The following is a 21998-nucleotide window of genomic DNA, read 5'->3' as shown; positions in this document are numbered from 1 at the left end:
CTGACGTCCTCGACGAACTCGGCCGCCCGGATCTAGCACGGTTCTTGGCCGAGCACGTGTCCCGATACCGATGGATGGTGTTATAGATGAAATTCCGTTTCACCCCGTGGGATTTCAACCGCCGAAATATGTCGCCGGGTCGCTCACCTCTCGCAAACAACTTTACCATGACGTTGCAGTACTCCTTTATCGCGCGCGGTAAACAAATAACAAATGACATCAATACCAATACACAGAATGCACATTATACGCACTTACACAACGATGAAAAGTTGTATTCGAACTTATTGAACACCCTGTATAGCAGCACTGCCCAGTCGAGATTTGAACATAGGACGACTCGCTTGTTAGGCCAGCCTCGTACCCCGAAGCTAACTGGATGGGTAATTTTATCTGATACATACTAGTAATCTGTATTAGTATAAAAATACCTATGTATACTATTACTAAGGTATGGCAAACGCGGCATGTTTGTGTTCGTAATATGCTAAAAACTGTAGGTGCGTTAGTGTCATCGTTGTACGGCACAATGTTTATGCTTTTTTATCCCCGTAGAAGAATAGAGCGAGATTGACGTCACGCTTGCTGTTTACATTAATTGCGCTGCTAACACAATCAAACGGTACGTTGTTCCACACCTCTACTACATCACATCGTTAAAATACTACTCGTTTATCCTCCTAAAAGATTGATTTAGTGCCAGGTTCAAAGAAGACACAGCTACCCTGGATGTTTACATAGATCTGCGATTAATGACAGCTTACTGTTGGAGAGCCCCCGCTGCTGGTGATGACGGCAATTGCATAGAAGTGTAGAGCTCCAACTCGACAATCGAGCCGCAATCATTCGCACCGTTGATCGCCTGAAGTCGATGGGTTAAGTTTAGACGTTAATGTACTCTTTTGCTCCAATCAAAATTTGATAACCGAAAGCGTCTGAAGTGAAATAGTTTAGCGTGCTTGGAACCGACAGGTTCAATCTCGAATCAAAGGACCGAAGCTTTTGTTTTCGGTGGAATAAAACAGACGTTTTCCACTTGCGACACGGATGCTGGTTGTTACGCGCCAACAACGTTCGATCACGGACGAAAAACATGCTTCGATTGGTTTCCAGATGGGAGCTTGAAAGGTAAATTAGAAACTTTTGAATCGATCAGACCCATGTCGTGCACTGTGGTTACCTGGTTTAGTTATTCAGATGACTGTTTTCGGCCGTGATTAAGCGGTTGAAGGGGGCACCAGTAGAAAGTGGCAAATCACTGTAATGCTTCACTATGTTAATAAGGTGTCTCGATGATGTTCGAACCAGCAGTAATGCAGACCTGGTGTCGAAAGATGTGGACCGGATTTAGATATAAGAATGGGATTATACAATCGACAAATTTAGTCCAATAAAAAATTGCATCTACTTTGAAATTGATGAGTATGAGTTAACGTTGATTTGCATAAACTGTAGGAGAAATGGTTCCATAAAATTCAAATGCTGGTTTTTTGCTTTTGCTCTTTTGATGTAATAGAGAGGAACGGGGCATAATTGCGACGTTTGAATCTGGATATTATTTCCAACATGACAACAATAGTCTAAAATTCGTCGTCACTTGTTTTCAACATAATCTATATAGGTATGTATTCGCATATGAATGATAATCAATGCACACACCCTCTTGAGATGGAGCGTGCTGCTGTCAGCGTAACAACAGTGAACAAACAACACAGAAGTTTACACTGGCAAACATCATATTACTCGCAACACGCAGCAAAGGATCTGCATTCCCAGCCTCAGCATGTGCGTGTCAAACAAACAGCCGATCACGGAACGAATGAATTGTGTTTTAGATACAATTTACAGGAAATTTGAAACGCTGCAGGCTTGGCAGTCAGTCGAAAAAAAATCTATTGGCAAACAGAGTCAGCAGTAGTTGAAGGATGTTTGTTTTGTTCTCGTTGTGTCGCCTGGCTCATCCGCAAGCTCGCTCGGTTCGGTAATTGAGTTGAGGCGAACGGTCGGTTATCCTCATTTGTACCGCCGAATACCAATATTTGCACAGATGCTGGATTTTGATGCGTTCGAATATTTGAAATGGCAATCACTCTCACTGGCAAAACTAGACAAAATCCTATTTAATTTGCATTTGCATCATTCTTATAGCTGAAGCCGTGTGAATGAACATTTCACTGTATAAAAAAAACCTGCGTTTGGTTTGATTGTAAATTTTGCTGAACGAAAAACTTTAAAACTCTTACCTAAAACACCTGAGATTATGAATTTAAATTTCACAAATATTTTCGGATAAATTCAAAGAAAGCTGTGCAGGAGAAAAACCGAAAAAACACAATTTTCACAGTCGGTCGAACATGACTGAGCTATGACTTGTGGAATATAAACTGAACGAGCAATACCGATGCCATGGATGTTTTTTTTTCGCTATGGCTTAAATGTAATCGCTTTATTTCTGACATTCTATTACAATTTCGGTAACATTATTCGTCGCCTTTGGCAGTGATAAGCCCCTTCGCTTGGCTTCGAGGTACAACGGGGGTCTAATAAGCTAGTCGTAATATGTTCGAATTAACGATGTGACGAATTGTTATAGTTATAGTCACTGCATTTCTCATTATGAGCATTAACATTTGGTTGTGTGGAATCCGTCGAATGTTGGAAGGTTTATTTCCGAAAGCAAATTGTATAGCGGAAGCACCCTTGGTTTCACTTTGATGAATGATGTTTGTTAGATGTGATGTGATCTATAATGACACATGCTATGTAGAAGATTATCCGGTAGCAATAGAATTCTTTATAGAGCAATTCCTCGCGATATCTTCCTAAAAAGGAATCTGAAGTAATCCTTTCTGAATTGGGGTAAACTTTACCCACTGTTTTGGGGAAGCCATGCATGCCTCTTTCAAAAATATTAGCTCCAATTTGACTTGAGAACCATTTTTAAAAATTGAGCATATATTTTCAACGGTGTTACGCTTGTAAAATCGAGTCTTGAAAACTATGGGTTGCTCCAAAACGATGTCCATTTATAAGAATGGTACTTGTTCGAGGTGTGAACGAAGCCTCCAAGGCAAATTATAACTAGTCTACACACTTTCTGGTTCTAGAAAACGAGATTGGTTGAAAAGTAATAAAAAGCATAAAAGGTATAAAGGGTGAAAACACGAATAAAAAGCAGTTGGCTCACTCTATAACGATACTGCAAAAAGAACGAAATCCGGAATACAGAAAAATGTCTGGATGATGTCACAATAGATCAAAATGCTGGTCGCAGTGATAATCTCCATGCACAAAAAAAAATACAGAGTTGAGAAATGTTATGCCCCGACTATCATTGCATTAAAGTCTATGATCCTACTTGTGGATAAGGCATATGAGCCCTTTCAACCAGCCCGTCAGTAGTTCCTTCTCAGCCCATACCTTTAGTAAGATGACATAATACAGCTGTTGGCTTCCGTCTTTCAAAAATTCAGCGAGAATATCGCCTTTTGCAGCTGTCTGAATGTCTGAAAGTCCAAAGTTGATTGATCAACAGCTTGTCCATCATTATTAATTATTATCCTATTTGTATCGACGACTCTTCTTTGTTTTAAGGAAGTTTCTCGTATAGCGTAAGAATACTATTCCAGTGCTGCCATTTCTGATAACGGTGAATTCTCTTCTCGGTAGCTTTAGCATCTCGGTAGTTTTTGCTGCTCTGACATATCCGAGTGGCAGCCGACATGTGAGCTCTGGAACGGTTCTACTCATCAAGGTCTGGATCAAGCCGCTTACTGGAAGTAGTTACAATTGTAGTACCGTCATCCGGGGATACTTGCAACACCGGGGTTACTTGCAACACTTTGGCGCATTGCGCTTTTGACAGCTCTAACGGATTTGTTTGTTAACATAACCATTTGTACCCAATGCCATTTTAAAGAAGGGACGTTTTGCTATTGTTTAGTTAAGTTTAATCCATTACATCATTGTTTTGCTTGTTTTTATACGATTGGAAAGTAATACCTCTTTCAGAATAGAAAAAATTGATGTGCAAAGTTGCGTCAGTTCATTGACATGGAATTATTTTTTATTGTTTGTTTCCTGTACACAATAAGTGCATCATATAAGCTAACAAATAGCAACTTTGAGCTTTGTTTATATTTTGAACTTGGAGAAGAAACGATGAATTCGTGTTGTTACTTCCAATATGGCGCGGCTTGCAGCACTTGTAAAAATGAAAATTATCATAATAGACAGAATGTTCAAACCACTGTTCGTTCAGGTGCGCAACCACTGTTCGTTCAGGTGATCTCCAATTCGTTCATCAGTTTTCCGATAATACTTTGTAGTAAGTTATTCCACTGATAATCGTCAAGTGTTCAGCCGTATCTGCGCGTTGGATGAAACAAAGCAAACTTGAAACTTGACTTTCTGCTTTTTTCGAAGGATTTTGCAAGCTAACCATTAGAGTACAGAACAGCAGCGAGACTAGTTCCACGATTTGATCAAGCGATGGCTGGTTTGATAGACCAGTGTCGACCAACTCGACGCCAACTAGGAGGCTAACTCGCGATGGTACCTCAACCAAATGATCAGCGTTCGGGTCGAGCTTACCGCGAACATCGCACTCTCTTCGGATCGCTTCCACAAACACTTCGGGATCGAAGTATGATGTCTTCCATCCACGGGTGGTTCGAGTGTCGGCTCTACCCGCCACCTGCCGCCTCGTTATCTGACCGACATCATAGCGGACCACCTATCAGACCAGGCCTGCCGAATGTCACGTCGATGATAGACTCCGCACCATTCCTACTGAAGGTACTTATGGTGCCGACGTTGGTCGGATCTACGTAGAGCTTTGCCAGAGCCTCAAGTAGAATCCGACCCCTATGGTTCGTGCGTCGACTTCCCCACTCTACCGCACAAGCGTTAAAGTCGCCCGCTACAACTACCGGCCTTAGACCAGTCATCACAACTGACACTCGGTCTACCATCCGCGTAAACTGCTCGCTAGGCCATCTCGGCGGAGCATAACAGCTGCAGTAGAACACTCCACCCACTTTGGCAAACGCAAATCCCTCGTCTGCGGTTGACACAACCTCTTGAACCGCTTGTCGTCCATATAGCCACCGTCCCGGACCTATCCGAAACCCAGTCGTCATTTTCGGCAGTGTGCAATGTCTTATTTGCACTGCCACTAAGAATCGCCCAAGACTTACCTCTTCGGATGGCTGCGAACGTCTGCGGGCTGCTCAGCAATCAGCACTATCGACACGGCTGGAATGCCGGCGATACCGATGACTGCCGACACGAGACCGCACCGAACGCATGGTATCCGTCGCGATGATAGCACCGGGCATTATTGCCAAGAGCTGAGTGATGCACGCTCCGATACTGGAATATGCAATAAGACATTCTGTTCCAGGGGTACTCAACCCCCACAGGCAGGGACGCGATATGGGTCCGAGATGATGGCAATGTCCGTTGCCGACTCGGAAACTGCTTGGTGTAGCAGCTGCTGAGCCGTGCTGCAGTGGTTCAGGTTGAGTTGTGTCACTTGCACTATGATCGTGGCTTGGTCGCTGGCACACCAGCCGGGCACTTTGGACCTCCCGTTACGTGCTTTGCGTCCAGTTTACCTGGACAGATCAAGCACTTATGCGGCTCCGCGCAGTCCCTTGCTTTATGGCCAGCACATCACTGCCACATCTCCTGCAATTGACTCCTATCTGGCCCCTTACAGTTCCAGGCCTTATGCCCGTGCTCGAAGCACCGGAAGCAAACCTCTGCCTCTGGACTGCTTGAGCACGCTCAGTGGGCATACCGACTACTCCACTTTTAGCCTAGCAGCTTTCAGGGCTTCGTTTCCGTCCGTTAGCGAGATTCGTATGGTGCTTTCCGCTGGTTGATCGATTGGCTTCGCCAATCCGCTCGCTGAGGCGGGGGAGCTTCTACCGATCAGGCGTATTTTGGTCCACTAGGGGTGCCATCCCCCGGGAACTGTCTCATACGCTTGGCGGACGCCTTATCGCTGTTAGTAGCGCTCTCCGTAGCTTTCTCAGCCGCGTTGCGACACCCTGTCAACGGGCAGGCATCCATCTGTGCTGATTTCGACGCCTTCATCGTCCCATTCTTCACCTCTCCAGCACCTCTCCAGGTCGCTGCACACAAGGTTCTTCGAAGCATTTATTTATTTATTTATTTATTTATGTATTTATTTATTTATTTATTTATTTATTTTTTATTTATTTATTATATATAATTCATCTGACCTAAAAATTGTCTACATGAATAAAATCTTATCCTAAATTAGCTCTAAGCAATCTCTGTGCAAACAAGTGTGACGGTACACCAAAGTCAAATAGTTCCTCTACATTAGAAAAGGTGCTGATACATTCAGTTACCGGTTCGCTATATCCGAACGCAGTCCGATGAAACTGCGTTTGAACTAGTCCAGTTGATCGCAACGGTCGTTGTGATGCGCGAAAATTAGTCATGGAAAGCAATTTTGGAGATTCGATTTCGCCATTGATAAATTTTGCCACGAATATTGCTTGTTGCATCTTGCGTCGGTGTTCAAGGGTGTCCAAGTCGAGTAAACGGCACCCATCTACGTAAGCAGGTAAAATACCAGGATGTTTCCAGGGCAAGTGTCGCAATGCTAATCGGGTAAATCACCGTTGCACACGTTCAATCCGTAGATTCCATGTTAGCTGCTTAGGAAACCAAACAAGACTACAATTCTCCAGTAGTGGACGTACTAGGACGCAGTACAATGATTTAAGACAGTGTGGATCCTTAAAGTTCCGACCAGTTTTAAAGATGAAACCAAGCTGTCGAGATGTTTTGGAGATAATCAACTCACGATGTAGATTAAACGTCAGTTTGGTGTCCAGCAAGACACCGAGGTCACTAACTCGGTCCACACTGCGTAACTCAATACCATCGATAGTGTAACCAAAGGTGATCGGGTTTTTGATGCAGTGAAAACACACCACTTCACATTTGGCTATGCTTACAATGAGCCAGTTCCGTTTACACCAGTCAGTGAATAAATCAAGCAAAACTTGCAAGCGGCGGCAGTCGTCTATATTTCCTATCGAAGCAAACAATTTTAGGTCATCGCCGTTCACTAACTTGCAGCCAACTCAATATCGTTAAAGAATAGCAAGAAAAGTAGAGGTCCCATGTTATTTCCTTGAGGGACTCCAGACTTATTGGTAAACACCGAGCAAGCTCTGCTTCAGGTCCTTGGAGAAATTGCCGCGACCTAACGTGAAATCGACGATTATATCGTGCTGCTGTGACACTGCTACTACTTTAGGTAGTGCGTCCCTATTCTTTCCCATCGCCCTGATTAGCGCTGGGCCGTTCATCACTGTGTCCAGCGTGGGAGGCATACCGCTGCCTTTGCCACCCACACTAGCGCTTCTAGATGCATCCTGCTCCACCCTTGGTGGAGAACGCTGGATGCCTCCTCCCGCGAACGGGGTTTCTGCTTTTATTAGCGGCAGGCTGGTCATCGCTGCGTCCGGCGTAGATGCAGTTGAAGCGACACGTGTGCCGCTTCCTTTTCCGCTTACGCTGGCGCTTCCACTTGTATCCATCGGCGGAGATCTCTAGATTCCGCCTCTCGTCCACGCTCTAATCCGTTAACGCTTACTGAAGTTAAATTTATTATGTTTTAATCCATATAAAGTCCCACGAGTTAAGGGGTAACGAGAGTCCGCCGCATCAGAGCCCCTCATGATGCGATATGGGCAGATAACTGTGGAGGCGCCCTGGTACTCCACAGGCTCCGTTTGCGGCTGAGTATTTATAGAACCCCACCCCCACCATTCATCCCTCGGCACGGGTCGCATGATACCTTGGATTAGGGGTTTATCCATTCACGTTTTTACATTTAGCCATAGATAACAGCTGTTAAAACCATCCTCCGTTCCAGGGGCTTTGGGCCCTCTGCTCTGGTTCTCAGTATTTTCAGGTTCATGAACATGCCTCTACTGAGATCCGTCATTTGCAGACGGAGTTACCTATTTCACCCTGGATGGCAACGACTGACTGGGCACTTCGTATTTTACTTCCCCCACGAAGAAAGTGAGCTCCGAAGTGAAGTTTATTTCACACACCAAGTTCCCCAAGAAGGGGATATCAAAGCCGCTCTTCTTTCGCTCCGGACTGGGCGTGAACGGGAAAATTTATAGTACGAAGTGCCTGCCAGAAGTTGCATCGTTCATCAAGAAATACCATGGGACGTGATGTTCTGGCCGGATCTGGCGTCCCCCAGCTGCGTCCCATCAAGAATTTCTGGACAAACCTGAAGCGTAAGATCTACTTCAACAATTTTGCCGCGAAAACTGAAGAGGAAATGATGAATAAAACGAAGAAAGAACTCAAAAACATGCCCACACGCATGGTTTCGTCCGCCATGGCGAATGTTCCGGTTAACTGCCGGAAAGCCGCTCGCAAGGGCGTAGAATTTTTTTGCATGTAAACTAATATAATAACCTTCCGTGGAAAAGTTATCGCACTGAATTGGCAGTCTTAGTTTTTTTATTACCATCCGAAAAAAGTTTTTTTTAATGCAATCTTTATTTTGTTGGTGACAGTTGATTTGGCCACTGTTATGTTCTCGCTAGCTTGATGTGCGCGCAGTAGGATTTTTGCGCTATTCTTTGAACGCCATTTTGATCATTGAAGAGTAAAGGAAGATAAGAAGAAACCGCAAACCAATCTTTAAGGAAAATCTGGAAAATTCGGAAAAGCACCGTAAACAATATTTAAATAATCCGAATATTTTGAATCTTTTATAGATAAAACAAAACTGATTGTGTGTGATCGAAAAAATCGTCATACCATTGCACATTAAATTTAAAGCTAATGGATATTTCGGCACAAAAAGTCCAAAACATTAATTATTTTCGAAAAAATAACAAACGATTATTCAAATGAATTAACTCGACATATTTTAAGAACCTTGGCTGTCATGCATTTTAATGAGATAATTAAAGGGGGCATTATATACCAACGCACTGCAATGATTGTGGTTGCTATCCCGCAAAAATGGGAAGGCACTTCTCAATCGAATGAATCGTGCACATAGTTTAATAATCATATTGCACCAATGCCGCTGGGCTGTACAGGTGTGAGAAATAAATGGACCCTAAAATCTGTCTGTCCCATAACTATTATAGAGTTGACAGAGTCGTTTGCACCTCTAGTCAGTTGTCCCGCGCTCGTTGATGGCCGCTTTCCGCAAACCACTTGCGTTCTACCGCATGACGGCCGGATGCGAAAGGGGCACATAGCTTTGATAACCTGGTTAAGGCTCCAGTTTCCAAATTGATTCTACACAATTGACGGTAGTGGAGCCGACAAAGGTTTCAGCTGATGCGACCGCACCGCACCGCACGATGCTAAATGCGTTGCCGCAAGCCGATGCATTACCAGTTCAATCGATTGCCAGCCCCAAACCGCGCCACGGTGTGGCGAAACAGCACGGCCTGGCCTGCCGGAGTAGTATCTCGAAATTATGCCTACATAATAAACCGATTGCAGAGTGGGTACGGTGTTCGTTTATAATAAATAATAATAACTTTATTAAAACGATTGGTGCTGTGCCCGAATCGACATGCAGGGTGAGGTATATTATTAGCGTTATTGCCTGTCATTAGTGCATTTAGATTTTTAGATACGAGTTGAAAGCCATAAACGTTCCCGACTGGCTATGATACTATTGAGGCCCATGCAACGTGTGACTTTTTGCATGGGATTGCCTCGGAAATTTTTATTAACGCGAACTATCGCATAGCCCGAAGGAAACTGTATAATTGATGATATCATACATTACCTAATAATCTAGGACGACTTTTGTGAAACTGCAAAATTAATTATACTTAAAATCGCCACAAACGAAATCTTTTGCACGGAATTCAATACCGACTGAGTATGAAAAGTTATTTTATTATATCATGCCCTGTGGCGGTTACATTCCTGATACCTATTTTAAAATAAGGTTGCATTGCAACGATTGACAACATAGTTAACACAGTGATTGTCGCTGGTCTTATTTTCGCATCAGACTCACAAACAAAGTCGAGTTCTTCGTTCTCAAATTTATTCAAAAAATTTCCGCAGCTTTTTCGTCCTTTTGTTCGCGGATATCTTTTTCTAGTAACGCCTTATAAATAGTAAAAACTAAATAAAATCCTTTCAAATTTTGACAACTACTGACCAGAAAGTATCAGGTAATTTTCTCGTAAAGATAAAGCTTCCTAGTTCAGTTTTCAAATCAACTTAAAAATCTAAGTGTGTTTTTTTTCGAAAATTTTCTCATCTCTACGAGCTTTACAATTCAATTTAGGGTTATTACCTGATACTGATACGATGCTATTCTAATCATACCTAATATAGGTCAGCAATCGTCAAGATAAAAGGAACTTCATTATCAGTGTCTCCGGTGAGGTGCACATCAAGCTGATTAAAATTGCTGTAAACGGTTTAGCGCCATCATCTGAGTTAATTATAAACAAATTGTTCGCACGTCCTGCTGGAAGGCAGGCAAGATTAATTTACATAAAATGGCTAAAAAATTGCTCTGGGATACCAAATCATAAATTTGCGACAGATTCATGCCTACATCTATGTATCTTTTGCGCCGACCGACCGACCGACCGTATACAGCATCATGCGTTGGCAACGAATACGCACCGATTATTCAAAGGGGCACTTGTTCCGTTGCCTGCAGTAATAAATTATGTCTTCATACATTTTTATCGTCATAAATTCACTTACATCACATCAGATTCAAATTTAATTTTTCTCCATATGGCAGCCGCCCTCGAGCGTCTGCCCGCGACAATGTAAAGGCAAGGAACCAGAAAACCACTTGCCTTAAACTTCTACGCGTTGAGTGGGCGAAATGTAAGGAAAATCGCTGGCGAAAATATGATTAGCTTTCGGGCGAGTCTGGGCGTCGCTAGGCACTGACAGTGACGCTGTCGGTGTTTTCGTTGGAGCTTGCGATTTTTCCCGCACATAAATTTTCTGCAAGAAGCGGGGTGCGAAACCATCAAAAGTGACTCGCGAAGGAAACCCTGCAAATCCAAAAGCTTTGATTGTCTGGAGAATTTGCAAACGTGAGTACAGTCTTGTTTGATTATGGTATTATTTAGCTGAACGTCAAAATCCCAAGCATAGCGTGGAAAATAATTTACGTGACAAAAACGTGGACTCACAAGGATTTTCGAAGCAACGAGTGGTGCACAGCGTATGTGTATAGTAAAAAGTCTTCAACCACTTTCTATCACGCTTCAGTCATTTTGAAAGATGTGCTATCGCTTCAATAGGATAAAAATATATTCAAAACGTGCTTTTCGTCTATGTTTGGCCTCACGCTTCAGCGAATTTTTTGCGAAGTTTCATTGTGTGCAGATCCACTTCCGTTAATAGAATTGATTTTTATCGAATAATGTGTGCTCAATTAGATCATACCTCAATAACCGAAGTCTGCGTGAGTGAGTATGTGCATGTGCACATTTGTAGTATCGTAAAAACGTCAATTTGTAACAAACAAAAAATTTTCTCACACTTTATCAGGAAAATCTTATATATAATTAGGTTGTCTTTTGGCTGATTGAAGCTGTTGAATATCTTTGACATATGTTTGGGGTTTTGGATACCTCTCATTTATTAAATTTTCCAATACAAATGACGGAAAAAAAACTACACTTCGAATTAACTTTCTTCCAGGCTTCTACCAAACTGTCTCCCTATGACCTTCAATATTTTTTCGTTTTTCTTTTGACATAGGACTTCGTCTTTCAGGAATGTAGCTGGTATAGAGAATCATTCCAAAAAATCTGTCTAGAAAAGTGGTCTTGCTTTAAACGCCTATAGTTTAGCGATTTCGTAATCGATTTTTTATATGTCTGCCCCAATCGATCAGAAAATCTTCTATGCATCACTATAAAAACAACGAGGTTACACTACGATGTAAGTTAGGAGGTTTTCCGTTTTATTCTGCTAAAATTACACTATTGAAAAAATGAAAATAATGAAGCACTGTCAAACTGACAATCCTCACTACGTTATTGGTTGAAAAAGACGTCATATAAATTTTAGCGAGTTTTTAGAAAATAAAAGTGACAGAATCTCGTCGGCCCAAAAGGTCGAAGATTCTTTAAGGCGATTGAACCTATACCAATTTGATGTCTGTGTTAGGGAAGATCGCTAGAAAAGTGAAAATTTATTTATTGTTTATACCAACAGACATATTGTTGTCTTAATGATAATTTAGTCCAACTAGTACGAAAAATGTTTAAAAAGTTCCCATGAATAGTCCTACGATTTAGGGCAACTCGTAGTCCGACGGGCCCGATGGCCCCGTTTACTGCATAATTTGTCCTGCGAAATGGTACTTGGAGGAGCATTCTGCTGCGAAGAGGTCGTGGTTGAGCTTGTGGACTGATATGGTCTCGCCAATAGGAGATCAGCTACAAGGATTGCTCGGCACAGATTTCTCCTAGTTGCTAGGGTGTCCAGCTCAATTACCATCAGGCGTGCTTCGTATCTTGGTAGCAGGAGTGGGTTGTTCCAGGGTAGGTAACGGAAGGCGAACCGAATGAATTTGTATTGTATTTCTCTAACCGATCAACACCGTTGAGATAATGGGGATTCCAGACCGTCGAACAATATTCCAGCGTCGAACGGACAAGCGCGCAGTACAAATTCTTCAAGCAATGTAAATCGGTGAAGCTTTTCGCAGTTCTCATGATTAGGCCAAGACTGTAGGATGCTTTAGCAACGATGTAGCTGATGTGCTGCTTGTAGTGAAGAAGGACTGCCAGATCCTTGATGCAGGACTTTCTTTTAAATAGTTCACAGCCTAGCTGATAGTTGAAAACGATTGGATGTTTTTTCCTGGAGAACGACACAACTGAACATTTGCTAATGTGCTAATGAGCACCATTCTATTTTCGTTACACCTAGAAAAAGTATCCAGTTGCTGTTACAGATACATGGCGTCTTCTACTTTTTTGAGCTCGTGATAGATCTGATAGATGGCTGGTAAACGGCTGGATAATGCGGAATATAGACCCCATAGTGGTCGTTAGCCTCTTATCCAGCAACTCCGATCCCGACCTCCTCGTGGTACCAGCCGGAATACGAGCAACCTTAGCGGAGATCGGGTAACCAACCCCGGTGGAAACTAAGGTCGTATACTAACCGGGAAGGAGGTATAGTGAGTCTCGGCACTATAAGATGGCAGCCCCATCGCGGTAGTGTTGCCCCAGTACGGCCAGACACCTAAATTCAAAAACTAACAACATTCAAGCATATTCGGAGCGGAATATTCGGCATCGACCTAGGCGACGGAACAAGGACGACGAATGGAGACTCTGTACTTGGAACTGCAGATCGCTAAATTTCGCAGGTTGCGAGCGGGGGGTGATTGAACAGCTTGAACTCCGCAAACTCGGCATCGTAGCTCTGCAGGAAATCTGTCGCAAAGGAGAGAAGGTATAGAAGATCCGTGGCGGAAAGGCCCAGTTTTACCAGAGCGGTGCGGCTACCAACAAACTGGGAACGGGCTTTGTAGTGCTGGGGGGAATGCAGGATCGCGTGATAGATTGGAAGGCGATCAACGAGAGAATCCCAAGTCACATTTCTAAAGCCACTTGGTTTTACTTGAATTTTATAAAGGTTTTATTGCGGTATTAATCATTACCTCTGGGTTTATTGTGGTACTGCGCAATACCAAGAGGATACGAGTCCAAACACACTTATAGCTAGCTAGAAAACCATAATAAAACTGCTAATAAAGCAAATTTATTGTGGTTGTTTATAATACCACGTTAAAACTTCTTGGCTGCACCACGTCTCTTATAAACTTGCCATAAGTGTGGCGTGGCAATACAAAATGGCGCATCAATCAAAATTTATCTTATCACGGTTACTTGTCAAACCGCAATAAATCTGTTAGTTTTATAGAGCTATTCAAACGGTAACACCCTAACTAAACAGTTTTTTGCTGCTATTATGGAGAATACCAAAGTTCAACACCAAAATCATTTATTTATGCGAAGCCATAGGGTACTTGATCCAATAGATGTGGTAGTACCAATAGTTGCGCTACTATTCATTATTAATGTATATTTTCGTCACCGTAGCATTTTAGATAAAACAATGACATTCATTATATACAACAGGTTTTTAGAAGTATTGGTAGTTAGACTACACCATTTAAAATTAAAGCATTATTTGCTAAAATGCCAATTTTCCAAAATCCAACGCGCAGTTGGAGCGCACAACTATAGGCGCTCATCTATAGTTTTGCTACGATGTTTTTTCACTTAGCAACCTAGCAATGTATATAGAATACCACAATTAAAGGAACATCAAACTTAATTGAGGAAACATTAACGCAACTGTTGGTACAATATAATTGAATCGGAAAATTCATTTTTTCTTTATAAAGCTTCTCGTACTACGAAAGCATATGTCTTGCCTTGTGACAAATACCTTGTATTTGATAAATTTACATCCCACAAGCATTAATTGAATCATATACCTCAATAAACAAGCAAAATGAAGTTATATTGTGCTTAGTATCGCAACTAATGGATCATCTACCCTATTGCCAAATTGTGGTATTTTCTTTTATCTCGCAAACAACAGTTTATCAAAGCAAAGTGTTTTGCAGAAAGAAACTTATTATCAATCGGTTTTCCTGTCAGAGGAAGCAACTAAAATGATTTTGCTAGAAATTGAGATTGACTAACTGAAGATTTTCAATTTGTCAAAACAACCAGTTTTCGAAAATTGCAAAATTTCAGTGGCGCGCTGATTATATCGACCTATCATATCAAAATGCACGATGAAATTAAATGCGCACAAGCTGCAAACCAAAGAAAATGCTTAAAATTTAATAAATATTCCACGGGATATTTTATTCTGGTCGCTATAAACCAAACCGTTCAGAATGATCTGTCAGTAAAAATTATACTTTTCTGATCACGGATATATTTTCAAGTTGACAACTTATTTAGCTTTTGCCAGAAAAGTGAAAAGCGAATCACGAAAAGCGAAAGGCGAAAAGCTTTTTTAAATTATGGCGATGGCTGTCAAGCAGCGAAAGCTTAACCGGTTTTATTGCTGCTTTCAGCAGAGCGTGATACGACTACTTGAGCTTATAACCTGATTTTTATAGCGGTTATGAAAACATTCTGAGGAGTGAGCCACTTGGTCCGAAGACAGTTTTATAGCGGTCATCAGAAAGTTCTGGTGGAGCTCATAGTTTTATTAGCGGTTTTATGAGATTGGTCATGAAAACCACTATACGAACATAATAAAACTTGGAATTGTTACTTGGGATGTGTGTATTGAGGATAAAGGACCGTTTCTTCAATTATAGCATCATTAACGTGCACTGCCCGCACGAAGGTCCCGATGATGAGAAAAAAGCGTTCTACGCGAGGCTGGAGGCAACGTACGACAGCTGCTCGTCACGGGACATCAAGATCGTCATCGGGGATATGAACGCCCAGGTTGGTTGGTAGGGAAGACATGTATAGACCGGTGGTAGGACCCCATAGCATGCACACCGACACAAACGATAACGACCAACGATGTATAAACTTCGCAGCTTCCCGAGGCCTGGTGATCCGAAGCACCTTTTTCCCACGCAAAGATATCCACAAAGCCACCTGGAGATCACCTGACCAACGTACAATGAACCAAATTGACCATGTTCTCATAGAGGGCCGGTTTTTCTCTAACATCACGAACGTACGCTCCCGTCGGGGTGCGGATATTGATTCTGACCATTACCTAGTAGCAGTACATGTGCGCTCAAAGCTGTCCACCGTATACTGGACACGTCAAAGCCGCCCTCCTCGGCTGAACATCAGGCAGCTAGATAACCCACAAGCTGCCGAGAACTACGCGCGAGTACTGAATGAGGCACTGTCTTCTTCCGAGGAGTTAGGTGCTTCAAACCTCGAAGACGGTTGGGGCAGAATTAGCTCGGCCATCGGAGAGGCCGCTACCGCGGCACTAGGTATTAAGCCTCGGAGTACACAAAATGATTGGTTTGATGGTGAATGCCAACAAGCGGTGGAGGAGAAAAAAATGCTTCGAAAAATTATCTAAGTATTGCCACTAGAGAGAACCTGGCCAAATACCGACGAGCTAGGAACCAGTTGACCACGATCCTGAGGTGAAAAAAGCGCCAAAAGGAGGACAGAGATCGTGAAAAATTAGAGCAACTATTCCGAGCTAATGACACGCGCAAGTTTTATGAGAAGGTGAACCAAACTCGGAAGGGCTACACACCGAAACTTGACATGTATTACAATTTCCTAAATACATGCACAGAAACATGTGTAGGGACGAGGGAGGGAATCTAATTACAAACGAGCGCGAGGTGGTCGACAGGTGAAAGCAGTTCTTCGATGAACACCTCAATGGCGAAGTCGCAGAAGGAAGCGGAACGGAAATTAACCTAGGAGCGCCCATGGAAGATAGTAATGTCCTAGCACCTGATCTCCAAGAAGTAAAACGAGAAATTGGGCTGCTGAAGACCAATAAAGCCGCTGGGAAGGACCGCCTACCGGCAGAGCTTTATAAATTATTTCGTGGATTTAGGAGGAGGAAAAACTACCGGAGGAATGGATGGAAGGTGTGGTTTGTCCCATCTACAAAAAGGGTGATCGGCTAGACTGCTGCAACTATCGTGGTATTACGCTGATAAACGTCGCATACAAGGTACTCTCCCAGATCCTGTTACGCCGGCTGTCACCGATAGCACAAGGTTTCGTAGAGAATTATCAGGCGGGTTTCATGGGGGCTCGCGCAGCTACGGACCAAATTTTTACTATCCGACAGATCTTGCAGAGTACAAAGTGCCCACGCATAACATCTTTATTGATTTCAAAGCAGCATACGATAACATCGATCGAGACAAGCCATGGTAGATAATGCACGAATACGGTTTTCCGGACAAACTGACGCGACTGATCAGAGCTACATTGGATCGAGTGATGTGTTTCGTACGCATCTCTGGGACACTCTCGAGTCCCTTCGAGACGCGGCGAGGGTTGAGACAAGGTGACGGTTTATCCTGCATGCTGTTCAACATCGCTCTTGAGGGGGTGATCCGAAGAGCGGGCATCGAAACGAGAGGCACGATTTTTACCAAGGATTTGGCCCGGGACGCACCGAAATAAGCAATTTGGAAGCCCCTAATCCACTCAACACAGTCGCGCCACTGCAGCCTGCGCTCATCAGCCGTCCCGGTCCTGTGTTTGAGAACGGAGAAGGGGTCTTCCAGCTTGCTAATGTAGGCAAGTATTCCTCTTTCGATTTTAATTCCGAGCAATCGGTACCTGACGAATGTTCTTTTTATGTGCAAAACGTCCGTGGCCTAAGAACAAAAATTGACGAGATTTTCCTATCGACAACTGACTGCAACTACGACGTTATATTTATAACTGAAACTGGACTTGACGACCGCATTAGTTCACTACAACTATTTGGCACATCGTTCAACGTGTTTCGATGCGACCGAAACCCAAGCAACAGCAATAAGTCAACTTTCGGCGGTGTTCTGATTGCCGTTGCGCAGCGTTTCCCCAGTTCGATCGTACGAACAACGAATGGTAACCATCTGGAACAGGTATGTGTAAGTGCTACTGTTCGGGGTAAAAAGCTATTGCTGTGCTGTGTTTACTTGGCGCCTGAAAAATCTCGAAGTGTCGACGTCATCAATGAGCATATTTCATCCGTCTGTGAGCTGTGTGATGCCTGTGCGGAGCATGATAACGTAATAGTTTGTGGCGATTTTAACCAGCCACGCATTGAGTGGGAACCATTCGACAACTCGATGCAACCCGTCTCCACTTCCCTGCTGCCGTGTGCCAGTGCGGCACTGGTCGATGGAATGAATTTTTTGAATCTTTCCCAAGTAAACACACAGCGAAATTATCTTGGTCGTATGTTAGATCTTGTGTTTTGTTCCTCGGATTGCGCTCTTACAGTTGACGGTTGTATCACTCCGCTGGTTCCCGTCGACCCGCACCACCCTCCTCTTGTATTGTCGCTGCCAGTGAGCAACAATAGTGCCGTGGCAGATGCCTGTGGAGATGATAGAAGTAAATTGAACTACAGGAAAATTGATTTCGCCGGTTTGAATGAATTTTTGACGAATATTGACTGGAGTTTTTTGTTCGTCTGCGAGGATGTTAACGAAATGGCTGTACAGTTTTGTAATACCATTTCTCAGTGGTTGAGCGTGAATGTACCGCTTGTAAGACCACCAGCCAGTCCTGCGTGGTGTACTTCCCGCCTCCGACAGCTAAAGCGTATACGCAATAGTGCCCAGCGTGCTCACCGCCGTTGGAAAACAGTTTTGACTAGACACAATTTTAAGCGTGCTAGTGATCAATACCGCCGTCTGAATGCATCATTATATAAATCATATGTGCTGCGTGTGCAATCCGATCTTCGCAGGCAGCCTAAAAAATTTTGGAACTTCGTCAACTCTAAAAGGAAATGTTCTGTAATCCCTTCCAACGTGTACTACGATGACGTCGAATCAAGCTCAATTCCTGCCTCTTGTGAGCTGTTCGCGAAGTTTTTCGCCTCCGTTTTTGCTGACGGAACTGCCTCTGACGGTGATGCTGATATTGCGGCTGCGCATGTCCCGGCCAATTTGGTGGATTTGAGTTTGTTTAACATGACTACTGATCTGGTGATAACTGCAACCAAAAAATTGAAGCGCTCCTTCTCTGCAGGGCCTGACGGTATTCCCGCCGTAGTTTTAAGTCGATGTATAGAAGTTTTGGCGAATCCGTTGTGTTCTATTTTTAATAAGTCTTTCGAACAAGGTAAATTTTCTGACATTTGGAAACAATCGTATATGTTTCCGGTATATAAATCTGGCGATCGTCATAATGTACGGAATTATCGCGGAATTACCAGTCTCTCTGCGGCATCAAAGTTGTTCGAAATTATCGTGAGTGGTGTAATACAGTCCCGCACTAAGAACTACATTTCAACGGCTCAACATGGCTTCATGCCTGGTCGATCGGTCTGTACTAATCTGGTGGAATTCACTTCGATGTGCATTTCGCAAATGGAAAACAAGTAACAAGTGGATGTTATTTATACAGACTTAAAAGCTGCTTTCGATCGAATTGACCATGTAATACTTTTGCGGAAGCTTTCCCGACTTGGTGCTTCCCAACAAATGGTTGAATGGCTAAAATCCTATCTCAGCGGTAGAGTGCTACGAGTCAAACTTGGATCCAGTATTTCATCGGAATTTACCAATATATCTGGAGTCCCTCAAGGCAGTAATTTGGGTCCTTTGCTTTTCCTACTGTTCTTTAACGATGCTGCGTTACTATTGGATGTTGGCTGCAAGTTAGTGTATGCTGATGATTTAAAACTGTTTGCTACCATAAGTAATAGAGACGACTGCTGCCGCTTGCAAGTCATGCTTGATGAGTTTGTTGGCTGGTGCAAACTGAACTGGCTTATAGTCAGCGTTGCAAAATGCGAAGTGATGAGCTTTTATCGCATCAAAAACCCGTTAAACTTTAATTATATTATCGATGGTACAGAGCTGCGCAAAGTCGAACAAGTTAATGACCTCGGTGTCTTACTGGATACTAAACTGACATTTAATTTGCACCGTGAATCAATTATCTCTAAAGCATCCCGGCAACTTGGATTTATCTCTAAGATAGGGAGAAACTTTAAAGACGCCCACTGCCTTAAATCGTTATATTGCGCCCTAGTTCGACCGCTTCTGGAGAACTGTAATCTGGTTTGGTTTCCGAAGCAGCTTACTTGGACCATACGAATTGAACGCGTACAAAGAAGATTTATTAGACTTGCTTTGCGCCATCTCCCTTGGCGAAATCCAGAAAACTTGCCACCATATGGAGATAGATGTCGTCTACTTGATCTGGACACACTGGAACACAGAAGTAAAATGCAACAGGCGATATTTGTAGCTAAAATGCTTAACGGTGAAATTGACTGCCCACAACTGTTATCCATGCTCAACTTCCGGGCATCGCAACGAACTTTACGCTCAACGGGACTGCTGCAGACACAGTTCCATCGGACGGCATTTGGATCTTGTGAGCCAATGACCGAATGTATAAGAACGTTTACAAAAGTGGAAGAGTTGTTTGACTTCGGCGAAACATCGCGCGTGTTTGCAAGCAGATTAAAAAGATCAAGCTTACTTTAAGATATTTATTCATGTAGACTATTTTATGTGTCAGATGAATTACCAATAAATAAATAAATAAATAAATAAATAAACTTCTAGGCTTTGCAGATGACTTCGATATCATTGCCAGGAACTTTGCGACGGCGGAGGCAATCTACGCCAGACTGAAAACGGAGTCTAGGAGAATTGGGCTAAAAATAAATGCGTCGAAGACCAAATACATGAAAGGAAGAGGCTCAAAGGAAACAAACGCGCGCCTCCCACGAACGGTAACCGTTGACGGCGACGAACTAGAAGTGGTGGAGGAGTTCGTGTATTTGGGATCGCTGGTGACCGCGGACAACAACACTAGTAAGGAGATCCAGCGGCGCACCCAAGCGGGAAATCGGGCCTACTGTACCCTTCGTAAAACGCTACGATCAGGAAGCATACGCCGCCGTACGAAGCTAACAATGTACAAAACCATTATTAGACCGGTAGTTCTTTATGGACTTGAAGCCGTGACGCTACTCACGGAGGACATACGCGCCCTTGCCGTGTTTGAGCGGAAAGTGCTGCGGACGATATTTGGCGGAGTACAAACTGAAGGCGGAGAGTGGCGGAGGCGTATGAATAACGAGCTACCAGCACTGCTTGGGGAGACTCCCATCGTACATCTAGCGAAAGTTAGCAGGCTACGGTGGGCCGGACACGTCGTAAGAATGCCGGACGACAGTGCGACGAAAATAGTCCTCTTCAACAACCGCACCGGCACCAGGAACAGGGGGGCCCAACGTGCACGATGGCTCGACCAGGTCGAAAGCGATTTGCGATTTCTGAGACGACTAGGAAATTGGCGACGAGTGGCCCAAGACCGAGTTGAATGGAGACGAGTGCTTGAAACAGCACGAGCCACCCCGGCTCTATGCTGCTGAAGAAGAAGATAGCTCTTAAGCTCATTAGCAAAGGAAAGCCTGGATCCTCGTTGCAAAAAGTTTACATCGTTGAAATATAGCACGAAGACGAGCTGGCATAGATGACTGCCTTGTGGAATACCGTACCTAGTAACTAAATCACTGGTTAATGATTCTCCGATTTTAACAGCCACATGCCGATCAACCACGTAGGACTTCAGCCAGAGCACTAGGGTGCCGCCAAATCTCATCCTGTCAAGTTTGGCAATCGCAATTTCTCAACTTATCAAAATCAGCAAAAAGGTCGGTGTAAATTGCATCCGTTTGGAAACGGCTCGACTTGGTATCCGTAGTATAAGTAGTAATTGAAAGGAGATTCGTCACGGTTCATCGTCGAAGCATGAATCTATGTTGAAAATCGTCGATGAATTGCTTGAAAATTGGTTCAAAAATTACTTTATCGAATAGCTTGGATACCGCACACAAAGCGGATAATTATCGACGTCCTTTTTATCGCCTTTCTTGTGAACCGAAAACATAAACGCCGTTTTCCATAGCTGTGGTGCATTTCTTGAGAATAACCGGTATCCCGTCCGGTCCAACAGAGGTGGACGGTTTTATTTCGGAGACGGCTTTTTGGATCATAGCATCGGTCACATTAATAACATTCAACGAAAGCGCAGAAACCGGAACATTATTTGCAGCCAAGGAGATTTGGTTAGCTGACAGTGTCTTATATAGACTGATCTCATGTTTTAAGTTTCGATCTTCAAATGCGGTCATACATATATATTAATGGTTTTTTGAAACGATGGTTCTACAATTGATGAAGGGACGATAGGGGAAGAAATGAAAATTTTTGGTGAAGGAGGGGAAAGAGC

The sequence above is a fragment of the Sabethes cyaneus genome, chromosome 3, assembly GCF_943734655.1.
Source record: "Sabethes cyaneus chromosome 3, idSabCyanKW18_F2, whole genome shotgun sequence".
Taxonomy (NCBI): domain Eukaryota; kingdom Metazoa; phylum Arthropoda; class Insecta; order Diptera; family Culicidae; genus Sabethes; species Sabethes cyaneus.
The sequence above is the reverse complement of the archived record's forward strand: the minus strand, read 5'-3'. Positions refer to the sequence as shown.